The 15,010-nt window shown below is 43.2% G+C and overlaps 1 long non-coding RNA gene across 1 annotated transcript; it reads right to left on the reverse strand.

Annotated features, from left to right (window-relative positions):
• Nucleotides 1–1,377: 1,377 nt before the first annotated feature.
• On the reverse strand, nt 1,378–8,155 carry LOC143769197 (uncharacterized). Its single transcript, XR_013214255.1, has 6 exons — nt 7,574–8,155; nt 7,412–7,478; nt 6,735–6,836; nt 2,630–2,840; nt 2,499–2,521; nt 1,378–1,562 (listed from the first exon to the last, which is right to left on the reverse strand). It is a non-coding gene; the product is annotated as an uncharacterized LOC143769197 (long non-coding RNA).
• Nucleotides 8,156–15,010: the final 6,855 nt, after the last annotated feature.

A 15,010-nucleotide genomic window follows, 5' to 3' on the forward strand; every position in this document is an offset into this window, starting at 1 on the left:
ACGCAGGTCATGTTAGACAGCCCAGGAATTTACAAGAACTGGAGTATTTTTTTCTGAGAAAAGTGGGCAGCTTTACTATCTGAGAAAATAATGAACCTCATCTACAACTACCACAAAAGACTTCAGGCTGTAATTGATGTTAAAGGGGGCAATACACGGTATTAAGAAATGGGGTATGTGAACTTTTGATCAGGGTCATTATGATTTAAATAGAGAAAACACAAAAGTTTGACAATAAATGGCTTCACCCAACCACTAACCATGAGTAAAGAAAAAGGTTTGGTGTTATCATTCATATTCTCTGAAAAAAGGCAAAGAAAGCAAAAATTCTGCTGGTATATAAACTTTTGAGCACAACTGAATGCATCTGGTATCTAGGCTGTTTAGCTACCAGAGGATTGTCTAGACTGGATACAGTTGTTCCAGTAATAGTGAGGAATGGAAAAAAAAGTTTCAGAGCTCCACTTTATGCTTTGTCATGTTTGCTGCAATAGTGATTTCTAGTGTACGAGAAGTTAGGTACTTTCCTTGTCCAGTCACTCTGATCCATTGTTGAAAGCATCTGGAGAAATGGAAGGGGTTTATAACTCTTATTTTCTGCCATTATGACCTAACAAAGGGTCTGGGAAGGAGGATTCTTCGTGTGACAAAAAAAAGATCCCCATAGGCCCTAACATGGCTGATATGGTGTCAGATAGCTACTTCCTGTCACAGAGACTGAGGGAAGGAGAATTACATGTTGCCCAGAAAAGGTTTCTTAAAGTAAAAGAGTCTAAATTTGTATATCAAATTCTGAAATGGAATAATCTTGTTATAACCTGGATAGAGCAAAAAAAGGTTCATAGGACCCTGGACCAGGGCCATGTCAAAAATATTTTATGGCTGCCAGATCAAAGCCTTGCGAACCTCTTCCTACCTACTGACTCACATTCTGATCAGTAAATTCAGTGCAATATCATGAAATAATGATGTCACAACAGGTAGGAGGAGGTTTCTCAGGTCTCTGGACTACCAATGTGGCTGCTGAACCAGGGTTCCACAACTCAACTCTCGACCCTTTGGATATAGAGTTAGACCTATAAAAACTTGGTGGCCATCTTCTCACTGCTCAGTGGTCATCATTAGTATTAGCAGGTCTCTGTAGCGTCGCAGTCTGCTGTGTGTATTTTGTGCTCTTCAGTAAATATAGTCTACACTGCGCTTCCCCATTGTGATGCCCTGCTGGATCCAGTAAGACGATCCATTATATTAATGAGTCAGGTGACCACTAATGATATCGCTGCACATGTCCCCCACAGCGATGCGCTTGTCATAATTACCTTCTGTCATTTCAATAATATTTAATAAGATGAAAAACAAACTACTAGAAAATATAGAAAAGAAAATGGTTTATACATTTTTAAAGAATTTTGTAGTCACGTGACTATGCGTAAACAGTGATAATGTGATCCGTTAATCCTCATCTTTATCCAATCATCTCTCTATCTCTATGGTGGGATTTATAGAGAGTGGGATCCTGTGCAGGTCCATACAAACTGAAAGGTGTCCATAAACATAAAAACCTGAAAACAAAAAGATCTGTAAGAGAGAGAGTTGGGGTCCCTCATAAGCATTTGATAGTTGGCTAGTTCTCCGATATCAGCAGGTTCAGATTACTTTAATCTAATGTGTATTGGGAGCTTTTAGGGTAAGGGAGAAGGACCACTCATTCTTTTTGAACAGTCTCAAGGCCTCTCCGCCTGAAGAGTATTGGTAGACTATGGAGAAAATATGCAGAGGTCTTTCCTTGGTCATGAAAGATCTTGGACATGAAGGTCTAGCGTGGGTCATGGATGTTCCAGTCAATTGGCAATGTGGTAGTAAGATGGTAGCACCAACATATTAACCTGATCACACCCAGAGTTGATATTTTTCAAAAAAGTTGCCGTGGTCATATAAAAATGTGGACAAGCCATGGTGGACCAGTACAAAGCATAAGTGCAGTTCTTCCTAAGCATTGTTCAGTAGGACCTCCTTAGTGGTTTTACAGAAGATATCAGAAAGGAAGTGACCATTTTAGAGGTTCTGAGAAATAGAACAACATTTTTCCAAAGGTTCCTCCATATTAAAAGTTTGATAATCACTAATCACTGTCTAAGTGGATCTTCAGCTGCTTGGCTCTGTCCTGTGCCTTCAACTTTCAGATCTTCATTTTTTTATGAGTGTTGATCAGTATATCAACGAGATTAGAAAAACAAGGTTGTTTTTTTTTCAGAAACAACACCTGTCCACTGAGTTGTGTCTGGTATTATAGTGCCATTGAAATAAATGAGAACCAAATGGGTGCAACTGACCACAGATTTACTGGGGAAAGAACTGAAAATAATATGGCAGGCACTTTCCAGTGCATATGACTCAAATACTCTGAAGATGCCATTGGGCTGGACAAAGCTGAAAATCATTATGAATTTTAGTAAGAGGGATGTCACCATATGTAACATGTGGTATTACTGACTCACCTTTGAGGGAGAATAAAGTAGATCTGAAACGATAAAAGTCGAAAACATATTGAAAATAACCTTGGTATACTGTGAGGGAAATGCAATATCAGATGTTCACACTATGCAGAGATCCATGTCCTCAAACTCACCAAGCAGTGGTCTGCCCACTTCCTGGCATGTATGGATTGCTGGGTAAACAAGCGGTCATCTCCCACAACACTGGTGACGGAAACATCCAGCTGTCCCACATTATTGAGTAGTATGGTAAGTGGGAGGGTGTATTGTTATACACACTCACTCAGCGGAAGGATTTATCAGGAAGGATTTTGATTGCAAACTCGTCAGTCAAACCATATATATCTATATAACAATGGGAGAAAGGGACAATACATATATAAACAGAAAACAAAAGAAATTAGCCAAAGTGTAATTTGGTATATGCGCAATGTAAGAGCACGTTGACAGTGTGGCCATGTCACAGACAAACCCCCCCCCAAAAAAAAAATCAAAGTGAGCATATACCATGTAGTAAGTAACGAAGTAAATAGTAATAGTACAAAGGGTAATAGTCATCCCACTGTGACAAGGTGTACCCAGTCGGGACCGCCCTATCCTGGCTCTAGAATTAAAATGTCACATTATGTCAGCCGACCTCAGTGTGAATAAGAGAAGGACAGAAGCCCGATTGCTCAGCCACCATTCCAGGAGAAGCTTATTGATGTAATTCCTAGTCCAGAAAAAGGGGGCAACACCCCTGTTTGTGCAAAGTACAAGAAATTACAGCAAAACCAAAGAAGTGAGCCGGAGCATAAGTTGGTATACGTGCAATGTAAGAGCTCGTTCACACATATATAACATCATTTTTCTTTTGCCCTTTCTTGACCAGTCAATTTTTCATTTTTGCTCTTTTGTTTTTTCCTCCCCTTCTTCTAAGAGCTATAACTTTTTATGTTTTTTCCGCCAACATAGTCATACAAGGGCTTGTTTTTTGCGGAACGAGCTGACTTTTTGTTTGTCACTATTTATTATACCATTCAATGTTCTAGGGAAAAGGGAAACAAATTTAAGTGTGGTAAATTTGTGGAAAAGAAAGCAAACATGATTTCGTCATTGTTTTTACAGTGTCTTTTTGCTGTAAAATTGACCTCACAAAATTATTCTACAAGCCAGTGTGATTATGTTGATGCTAAACATGTATTGGGTTGTTATTTTTTTTTTTTACTCAAATGGTAAAAACAAAAATAGTTTTGTAAAAAAAAAATAAATAAATTGGTGTGTGGTGCTATATTTTAAGACTGGTAACTTTTTAGTCGATGAAGCTGTATGAGGGCTTGTTATTTACATAGAGACTTGACAGTTTTATTGGTACTTTTTTGGGTAGATATATTTTGATTTCTTTTTATTGCAATTTTTTTAACCAGAGTCAGTGACCAAAAAAAATAAAATGTTGGATTTTTTTTTTCCCATTACGCTGTCTACAGCTAATTTTTTGATAGATTGGACTTGTACAGGTGCGGCTATAACAAGTCTGGTTTTTTTTCATTATTATTATTAATAGGAAAAAGAGGAGTGAATATAAATTTTATAGATTTTTTTCATGCTTTTAAAAAATATTTTTAATTTCTTAGTTGCTTTAGGAGACGTGAACTTGTAATTATCTGGTTGCTTATTCAATATAGTGCTAATACAACTGTAGTGGAGTACGGTGTGTTGCCAAAATAAGTCTCCCATAGACTGTACAGGAGAATAAAGATGACAGCTAGGGGGGCTTCAGCAGCCCTCAACTGCCATAATAATCTGTCAGATCAAAGCGATTGCACAGCATCAATCACATCATTTAAATGACAAGTGACAAGTGAATGACAGCAACATTTAAAGGGTTAAAACCTAAATAAACTTATATCCTGCTATACGTAAGTAAAAAGCAATAGTTCATATAGATAACATAGGGGACTTAGTAAACACTGCTTTTGATTTTTTTTAAAAAAAAGCGCAAAAGTCATCCCACCAGTGCCAAAGTGTACCCATTCAGGATGGTCCTAAACTCTAGTATTAAAACCTTACCATGTGTCAAAAGTTATCTCAATGTGTATAAGGGTCGAGAAGGACCAGGGCCTGAATATGGACACACAACAATGGGAAGCTATATAAATGTAATGCCCAGCTTAAAGATAGGGAGTCCATGCCCTTGTGTACACTGAGTGCAAGAACCTAAAGCAAAATGTAGACGTATGTTCAGACTGGCCACTAAATAGACAAAACCTAAGAAAGAGACAACTTAACATATACCCTGCTTTAAGAAGGTAAAAAGCAATGCTGCATTTATATTATTCACATTGAGGTGGGTACACCTTGGCGTTGGTGGGATCGCTTTTACGCATTTTATTTAAAAATCATAAACAGTGTTTACTAATTACCCTGTATTATTTATATGCTCTATTGCTTTTTACGTACTTATAGCAGGGTATATATTCATTTTGTTTCTATCTTAGGTTTTGTCTGTTTAATATCTAGTGTGAACACGCTCCTACAAGCTGCCTATATACCAACTTATAGTCCAGTTCATTAATTTCAGTTTTGATTTTAAGGATTAAGCGGAAGTGATCAGAGTAAGCAGGTATAGGCAGATGCTGACTATGTAACACAGCAAGCATCTGCCTGGTATGAAGCAGGCTCAGCTCCTGGGCCCGTTCCATTCTTCACCAAGAAGGACAACACTAACTGGAGATAGATAAAAATGTGTGGAGAATAGATAGATAGATAGATAGATAGATAGATAGATAGATAGATAGATAGACAGACAGAAATGTGATAGATTAGACATGAGAGAGATGGAGGAGAAAGCTAAGAACTCTGTTAATCCGAGAACTTTATTTTCAGAAGAAAACTTCTTTTCATAGAAATTCTTCCTGTGCGGAAATCGTCTTGTAGTTCTGTTTGTTGCAAGATAATGCAAGTACAGGCAGCAGCGGGAGTCACACCATTTTACCCAGCGGGGAAAATCAATATCGTAAAGTTTGGGACTAATCCAAAGTGTGTTGTGAAAGCGTCAATCACGACACCTCCGAGCACAGACAATGTAGACTCTGAATTTACTACGTCTGTATCTTCCCTGTATAGGCATGAATCCCTCCATGCTTCCAGACTAACAATATGTCTATTAGCAGAAAAATCGTCCTGCTGTATTAAAATTACAGCTCCAGGCCAGTGGGGGAGCTGTGACGTCCAGTGTGGTCACGAACAGCTCCTCTAAACTGCTTAACGAACCTGGAATTTTTTGTCTTGGCACTTTAGTTTTTTTTTTATCTAAGACCCATAATGTTGAAAGACCGGACTTTTAGGGGCATGCCAATACCAAATATGTATATTATTTCTAATGGGGTAAAAGGGGGTTATTCAAAATTTTTATATATTTTTTAGAACTTTTTTCTTTATTTTTTAGTCCCCTTGAGGGACTGGAATCTGCAACCATTCGATCATTTTTTACTAAATACCGCAATACCACAATATTGCAGTATATAGGAAAATCACAATTTTTCTACAGAGCTCAGCTTGTAGCTGGGCTTCCTAGGACACTGATCTCTGGTTTCAGGGAGGCAGCAGAATTTTGAATGCAGTTCTGAATTTGAAGGTCAAATGTTAAATATTTTGCATATCCGAGCAGAGAACAATATTTTTTTTTGCATAAACCGTGCATTAATTATATTCTTTTACTATGCTTGCCCTATAACTAGATAGATTTGCCCTTCAGGGTGTTGGGGCAGTTGGGTGATGGCCACTATACTGGCTTAAACCTAGCTTTCCCCGATGGAGATAAAACGATTAACAAGACTAGACTATGAACTGTAAAGTCTGAGACGCATTTCACGTTTTTTTTCTTTGCAGCCTGTAGGACAATCTTCTCCCATTACACGGAGGTCTGTACTCTGTTAGCATAAAGAATGGGGGTCCATTATTGAACAGAGGCTGGCGGCTATCCCCATAACGCTCGCACAAAGCCAAGGCCAGGGCGTCAGGTCAGCTGCATTGTAAGTGGCGGCAATTAGACATTTCTTGTGATGGAACAGTATTGGGAATCATGTTGAGCTGACAGGGCGACATGTCCTTCAGGGCGACAGAAGACCCCACTCCACAGCTCTTCAGAAAACTAAAGAGACGGCAGCTGGAGAGAACAGCAGACAGGCAAGCATAGACTGGCACATCCTGACCTGGCAGATGGCATTAACTCCTTACAGTTGGGTGCTGATCAATCACCTGTCAGTTAAGCTGGTTGAGGCACCATCATAGACGACGGCGATGTGGAATCACATACTGCAAAGGCCTTCAGGACTCTCTTCGTATTCACTCTGCTGTTCCCTATAGTGCCCATAAGGGGTCAGATAACGAGATGGTATTTTATTTTATCTATAGCAGTTATTACAGATCCATAAATTATCTGTGGTGATAATGTTATTCCAAAACAAGACTTAACCCTGTAAGAACCCGGCCATTTTTCTTTTTCGCACTTCCGCTTTTTTCCTTTCCTTCTTCCAAGAGCCATAACTTGCTTGTATTTTTCCATCCACATAGCCATATGAGGGCTTGCTGTTTGCAACATGATTTATACTTTTGAAAGATACCATCTTTTTTTACCACATAGTGTACTGGAAAATGGAGGGAAAAATTCCAAGTGCGGTGAAATTGCAAAAAAAAAATTCAATTCTGCAATTTTGGGGGGCTTTGTTTTTATGGCATTCATTGGGCTGTAAAAATGACCTAGAAATACTATTCTCCAGGTCAGTTGCATTATTGAGATAACAAACTTGCATTTTTTTAAATTAAGTAATAAAAATTTAGGAAATTTGTCAATTTTCCTTATATTGTTATTTTCCAAGACCAGTAACATATTCAATCTGGTCACTGCTCACTATCCAGTCTGAAAAAAAGCTCACCTCTGTCTCAGGTAAAACAAGACTATGCCAGCATAGTGAGGTGTCAGGTCACACATCCTGTTATGCTCTATGAAGATGGGAGAAAGAGTGAGGAGCACACTGAGGAAACAAGCATAGGAAGACACAGAAAGATCAGGTTGAGCTTTCAAATAAGACTTTTACCTCTTCCCAGAGCTGGATTCACATCTACACAGCTCATTTCTTTCATTCTGCTTCTCTCAATATAGTAATTTAGGAATTAAGCGCAAGAATCCATCCTTGTGTGATGTGATGTGTGTGTGTAGTCTCCTCCCTCCAGCTCAGAGTCAACTGCTAATTAAGGGAGTATGCAGAGGGGAAAACTACAAGTCTTATAATGGCAAGAGTGTAGCGTCGGTGTCTTTCGTGGTTGCTCCCCCTATCCCCTGGCAGAGACGCTGACATGCTCACTGCCACAGCCTCTCTGTTTTTCCCCTGACTCCCGCCACAGCTCCGATGTCCCTGAGCCAACACATGCTGTGCAGATGTCCTGGCAACACGCATTTTTGACAACCAGCCAAGCTAAAGCAGAAAGCTGGGGGCTGGTATTCTCAGACTAGGAAGGAGCCATGAATATTAGCTTCCCCAGCCTAAAATAGCAGCCCACTATTCTATTTGATGTGACAATTCTGGGGCTTTATCCTGCTCTTCCCAGTGTTCTTGGAGTTAGTCTGATGTCACTGGCTGCAGTTCTTGGAGTTGCTGTGATATCACTGGCTGAGGTTCTTGAAGTTGCTGTGATGTCACTGGCTGCAGTTATTGGATTGTTGTGATGTCACGGGCTGCAGTTCTTGGAGCTGCTGTAATGTCAGGTTATGATAGGAGCTGGCTGTCAGGGCATGCAACGAGTTCTTATTTTGCAGAAACTGCTGAGCTGCAGGTTTAGGACCATCGCATTAGACCTCTATAGGCTCAATTAGCGACACATAAGGTGCTGTGATAGGATAGAAGTGTTCTTCACACCTGCGCCAAACCTTATTCATAGAACTTTTAAAGGCGAGGTTGCCTTTAAGCCAAGTTATTTTACAGCACATTTCGAAACTTGCAATTTTTTTTCTACAGCTGATAACGAGGTTTCTTTTTTTTTAATCTGTCGCCTTTTGTACTAAAATAAGAAAATGGGTTTTATGTAAGTTCTTTGCTGTTACTATTCAGTGTGATCAGCGTCGGCGATAAGCTCCAAACTTACTAATGAGTTCTCACAGCTAAGTACAGGCCGTACCGAGAGAACCGACTGCAAGCACATTATGCCTATAGAGACACGGGGGGGAGGGATATCAGTGGTGGAGAGAGCTAAATACATGGCCAAATTGGGAAAATTACAAGGCATATATAATGGGCACATCCTTTTCTCTTTCTGACTCTACAATATGGCCACAATCATTCCACCTCTAGAATATCCAATAATTTAGAATGAGATTCTTCATAGCTTTGCCCATTTTTTTTTGCAATATTTGTTGTGTGAGCCAGCAGCTGTTACCGGCAGTAAGGCTAGTGTCATACTTGCGTGTGCAATGCGAGAAACTCGCGCATCAATACCCGGCCCTGCCGCCAGCACTCGGGACCGGAGTGTGCGGCTGCATGTATTTCTATGCAGCTGAATGCTCAGGTCCGAACTGCCAGCGGCAGTGCCGGGTATTGATGCGAGAGACTCGTGCAAGTTTCTCGTTTTGCACACGCAAGTGTGACCCTGGCCTAACAAGGGTACTGCTGGTTACCGGCGTCAGCTGATGAGAGTACTACTCTCATCATTGTACGCCTGCTCACACTGATAGCAACAAGAGCAGACTACAATGATTTGAGTATTAATAAGCCGGCGCCTGTGGAATAAATAAATAAATAAATAAATAAATAAATAAATAAATGGCTTGGGGTCCCCTCTATTTTTGACAACCAGCACAGGCAAAACTGTGAGTTGAGGGCTGCAGCCTCAGCATTCTCTTGACTAGCTATAAAAAAAGAGGGATTGCATATTGTCCTCACCATTTTTGACAACTAACCAAGCTAAAGCAGACAGCTGAGGGCTGGTATTCTCAGACTGGGAAGGAGCAACAGATATTGGCCCCCAGCCTAAAAATATTAGCCCGCAGCCACACCAGAAAAGGCACATCTATTCGATGCGCCAATTCTGGCCCTTTGCCCAGCTGTTCCCAATTGCCCTGGTGCAGTGGCAAGTGGGTTAATAGTTGTGGGGTTGAAGTCAGCTTTGTAATGTCATCTGACATCAAGCCCACAGGTTAGTGGGGTTAGTATTTTGGGTGTCTTATACAGGGTGGGCGATTTATATGGATACACCAAAATAAAATGGGAATGGTTGGTGATATCAGCTTCCTGTTTGTGGCACATTAGTATATGGGAGGGGGAAACTTTTCAAGATGGGTGGTGACCATGGTGGCCATTTTGAAGTCGGCCATTTTGGATCCAACTTTATTTTTTCCAATGGGAAGAGGGTCATGTGAAACATCAAACTTATTGAGAATTTCACAAGAAACACAATGGTGTTCTTGGTTTTAACGTAACCTTATTCTTTCATGAGTTATTTATAAGTTTCTCTTTGCGGATAGAAATTGTGTTGATGTCTGGTGAACGCAGTACCCGGGTCATTGCAGCAGACTTCAATGCAAAACACCCTACGCAAGAAAACTGTCACCATTCCCATTTTATTTAGGAGTATCCATATAAATGGCCCACCCAAGAAAGTTTGCCTCATCACTGAACATAATGTTCTGTGTAAACTGAGGGTCCTGTTCCAATTTTTGTTTTGCCCATTCTGCAAATTCACGGCGCTGATCTGGGTCACCAACCATTCCCATTTTATTTAGGTGTATCCATATAAATGACCCACCCTGTAGATTACTAACCTGTGGGCTTGATGTCAGCTGACATTACAAAGCTGACATCAACCCCAATACTATTACCCTACTTGCCACCGCACTAGGGCAAGTGGGAAAAACCAGGCAATGTGCTGTGGGCTGCTATTTTTAGGCTGGGGAGGGCCAATATCCATGGCCCCTTACAAGTCTGAGAATACCAGCCCCATCTATCTGCTTTAGGTTGGCTGGTTTTCAAAAATCGGGGGACCCTGCTCCATTTTTTAATTATTTATTAAAATAATTTAATTTTAAAAAGCATGGGGACCCCTCTATTTTTTGATAACCAGCCAAGATAACGCTGACAGCTGTCGGTTTTATCTCTGCTTGTTGTCAAAAATAGATGGGACCTCACGTCAATTTTTTAAATTTATTGAACAGGCGCTGGCTGGTGAATACTCTCATCATTGTATGCCTGGCTCTCGCTTCTTACCACTAATCACAGCTGCTGGCTCACACGCTATCATCTGTATGACAGCGTGGGAACGACAGCGCTCTGACCGGTAGTGACGAACTTACCGTCAATAAGAGCTGATGTTTCTCGCGCTGTCACACAAATGACAGAGTAGGAAACACCCGATGTTTGGACTGCTGAACCCGAACAGTAACATGGACTACTTGGAGAAGTCTTTGTTTGGAGTTCATGCACAGACACTAGGTGTTTGGTACGGACTCCGAACTTTACCGTTCAGGTTTGCCCATCAATAGCCCTATCTCTTTCCTGTACTGTAAGCTCTTATAGTCAGCAGAGTTTTCTCTCTCCTCTCCCCCACAGATATTTTCAGAGCAAATACAAACTTTCCAGTGTTTAGATTTGCAGAAATGTATTTGTAGCGCCCCCACTGCCGCAGGGCCGAGGGGTACCCGGTACCGGGCCTCTGAGTCTCTGCTCTGGGGTTGTCACGGTGGCTAGACCCGGTCCGTGACCCTGCCGAGGGGCGTACAGTGATAGATGTGGATGGTGGTGGTGGTGCGGTGCAGTAAATAACGAGGACACCAGGTTGCAGTCTCTTTACCTCTTTACTGAAGGCTTCTGGGTCCTCAGTCCGGAATACGGTTAGCCGGGCTGCGCAAGTCCGGCCGGTCCGATGGCACCTCCAGAGTTCCCTTCGCAGGTGGAAATCTGTGCCTTCCTTCTAGCGCTTATGTGTTGTGGTCCTCCCCTGCTGTGCTTACGGGATAGTCCCCACAACTGTTGTGTCTGTTTCTCGTGTTCCCTCACAACTCGATTCTGATGTTCTTCTTCTTCTCGTCCCCCAGATCTTATGGTAGGACGCACCCGTATGACGGGAAGGCTCGGAGCTCTTCCGGGACCCTAGAGTCGCCCCTCTCCACAAGTTGCCCCCTATGTCTGCGTAGGTGATGTAGGTGAGACAGCCAGCCTATAGCTCTCTGCCCTGCCGTTGGTTTGAAGTAATGCTTAGAGCCCTGTACTTCCTCGGCGTTCCGGCCACCGGTTATTTACGCCTCAGTAGGATGTTGCCTCGGTCTAACAGCACGACTCCTACTGGTATTCTCCCTGTTGCGTTGATCTCGTTAATCACTCAGCACAATAAATCTCGCTTCTTGTCCTTTCTTAGGGCACCGCCGCTATGAAGTGCAGGCGCGGTCCCGTAGCTTTCTCTCTGTTTGCCAGGCCTCTGTCAGGATCCCACCCCTGACAGGGACCCTACCGAATCTTCCCCTACAACACCCTCTGCCACAAGGTGTTGCCTGGTTCCAACCCAGTCAGCGTTCTCCCTAACTTCCTGCCTAACCCCCAGTTTTACCAGACTGTGAGGAGTGGCCTAATGAATAGTACCCTTAGCTCCCCCTGGAGGCCAGACTGTGAAATGTATTGGTGTCTGTGATACCTGGTCAGATGAACTCCTTCAGTGCCATCAGACGTACCATAGCCCCCCTTAGCGGCGGAGCCACAGTACTGCAACGACCAGGACTCTGGGGCGCTGCACTCCCCCCTGGCTAAATCCAGTACTCCTGGACTGGGAAGAAAACAACAATACATGTCAGCAAAAAGACATACAATTTTGAAAATGCAAGTACAAGTCAACTTTTTAACAGAGCTTCCCTTTATGGTAGGTGAGGACACTTGAACGTTACAAACATGGTTAAACACTTTTAAATAACTTTACTATAAATAACTTTTCTTACCCAACCGGGTATTCTACTGAGTGCAAATTCTGAACAATAATCCAACTTTGCCTTTAAGGACGTACTCGCTAAATCCACTAAAGACCTTCTTATATCACATATAAGGCTAATTAACTTTTATGCATTCTCCTACTTTACGTCTGCAGGACCGCCTGTCCTAACTGCTCCAGACCTACTGCCTCTCCTTTCTGTTACAGGACCGCTCCTTTCCGCCCGAGCCTACTGTCCTTCCACTACTATACACAGTATAGAACATATTTTTCTTTCAGTTCAAGATCACTGAGCCATCTCTATATGGCTCCTAAGAGGACTCACCACTAACCCCTACGGGTTCACTTCCTGTCCTCATTCTTCTATTAACATTATTGAACATTTCTTACAATCAACTAGTTAGTTACATTTAACTTTCACATATCAACATCATCAATACTTTCTTTTCAAGACATTATTGCCATTCAACCATCTTAAGGCAACACCGTTCATAAGTGCAGGATATGAACATCCCCTTTAAGAGGGGACCAAGTCTCTATGAGGTAGTGCAACTTCTCAAGCCGCAAGTCCGTATGCAGCAAGGACTCCAGTGCAGGTTCCAAGAATCGTATCTTCGCAAAGAGTCCGTCTTTTATGTAAAACCAGTAGAGAGCACCTTTAAGAAGGTGCAAACTATATACAAGGAGTTTGTATCATGCATTGTTCATGATTCAGTAGTTCTTGATAACTGGTGCAAAAACGTAGAAAACAAACAAAAACAATAGGGATCCCGGGTAAACAAAGGGATCCCTTTAAGAATAACCCTAGTCGGGTTTAAAGCAGCAAAAAGCAGGGAAACAAACAGTTAACTATTTACATATCCATGGCATCGAGGTTTACTCTCGCTCTGGCGGCCGTAGCTCCGCATAGACCTCGCTCGGCAAGGTGATCGTCGAGATCGGGGCCTTTAAGAAGTGCTCCATACCCGTGGCCCGATCCCAGGGTGTAAGGCGCCGGAGTCTATAGGTCCCAGGGAGAGGGGGTGCCGCGACGGGGCCTATCGGCAGGTCCTCTGCTGGCGAGGCAGGGTCGTTCTTCATACCTGCTTCAGATGCGGTCCCTCCGGTGCCGATCTGCTCCGTCTCCACTGGGATCTGGAACGCTGGTTGCAGGGCCTTGTGCTGCGGCGCTGTCATCTCCGTTTGCAGCATCTCGCTTTCCGGCAGGGCCTTGCTTTCTGGCTTCGGAGTGCTGGAACTTCTTTCTTGCTCCGGACCAGACGAGGCTGCCGACAGATGTCTGGTGAGGATCCCGTTGATGGTCTTCTTCCACCCGGCCTCAGTGCTCAGCTGCGTCCGCAGGAGTTGGTGGATTAGCTCGTCCGCTCCGGTCTGCAGGAGGTCAGCGCCAACTGTGGAGGTCTGGCTGCGGTGCCTCTCCGGGTAGCTGGGGGAGTCCTCTGCTCCTACCCCACGCTCCGGCTCCGGGTGGCTCGCCATGGCGTCCTCCATGTCGCTGACTTCCTCGTCCTTTTCCCGCTCTCTCCTTCGTGGGCGGTTTCGTTTTCGTTGTCTCCGCCCTCCATTGAGAATCAGGAGGCGGATCTCGGCTGTTGACGGACACGTCCTCACGGTGCAGAAATATTTAGACTGGGCGGCCATAGTCGTTCGCGCTCTCCAGCTTGTCTACGCCCACTCCACGCCCCTCTTCTTCTCCTGCGCTCTCCTCAGCGCTGTAATGGCGGATTTTGGCGGCAAGTGGCGCGGCACAGTCTGCAATAAATCACAGTCCAAGTATAATAAATCACAGTAGTTCCAAGGCACACATGACCCGATTCTTCAGGCTTAAGTAGATCCTGTTCGTGACGCCAAGTTGTAGCGCCCCCACTGCCGCAGGGCCGAGGGGTACCCTGTTGTGAATTTGGTTTCTGGGCTCCCCCGGTGGTTTCTGGTGGTACTGCACTTATGTGCTTCATCTCCTCTGTTCACCTGTTTCCATCAGGATGTGGGAGTTGTCTATTTAGCCTTGCTCCTCAGTCATTTCTATGCCGGCCAACAATGTTACCAGAAGCCTTTCTGTTGCATGTTCCTGCTCCTAGACTACTATCAGCTAAGTTGGACTTGTAGTCCTAAGTTTGTTTTGCATTTTTGTTCCAGTTCTCTATGATTGAATATTCTGAGGCTGGAAGCTCTTGTGAGCTGAAATTGCCACTCTGGTGTCATGAGTTGATATTAGAGTCTTAAAGTAATTTCAGGATGGTATTTTAAAAGGGTTTTCAGCTGACCGTGAAGTTCCCTTTTCTGTATTCCTACTATCTAGTAAGCGGACCTCAATTTGCTAAACCTATCTTCATACTTCGTATGTCAATTTCCTCTAAAATCACCGCCAATATATGTGGGGGCTACTGTCTGCCTTTTGGGGAAAATTTCTCTAGAGGTAAGCCAGGTCTGTATTTTCCTCTGCTAGGGTCAGTCAGTTCTCCGGCTGGCGCTGGGCGTCTAGGGATAAAACGTAGGCACGCTACCCGGCCACTGTTAGTTGTGCGGTAGGTTTAGCTCACGGTCAGCTCGAGTTCCCATCTTCCAAGAGC

Source organism: Ranitomeya variabilis, chromosome 4, assembly GCF_051348905.1.
Source record: "Ranitomeya variabilis isolate aRanVar5 chromosome 4, aRanVar5.hap1, whole genome shotgun sequence".
NCBI lineage: Eukaryota > Metazoa > Chordata > Amphibia > Anura > Dendrobatidae > Ranitomeya > Ranitomeya variabilis.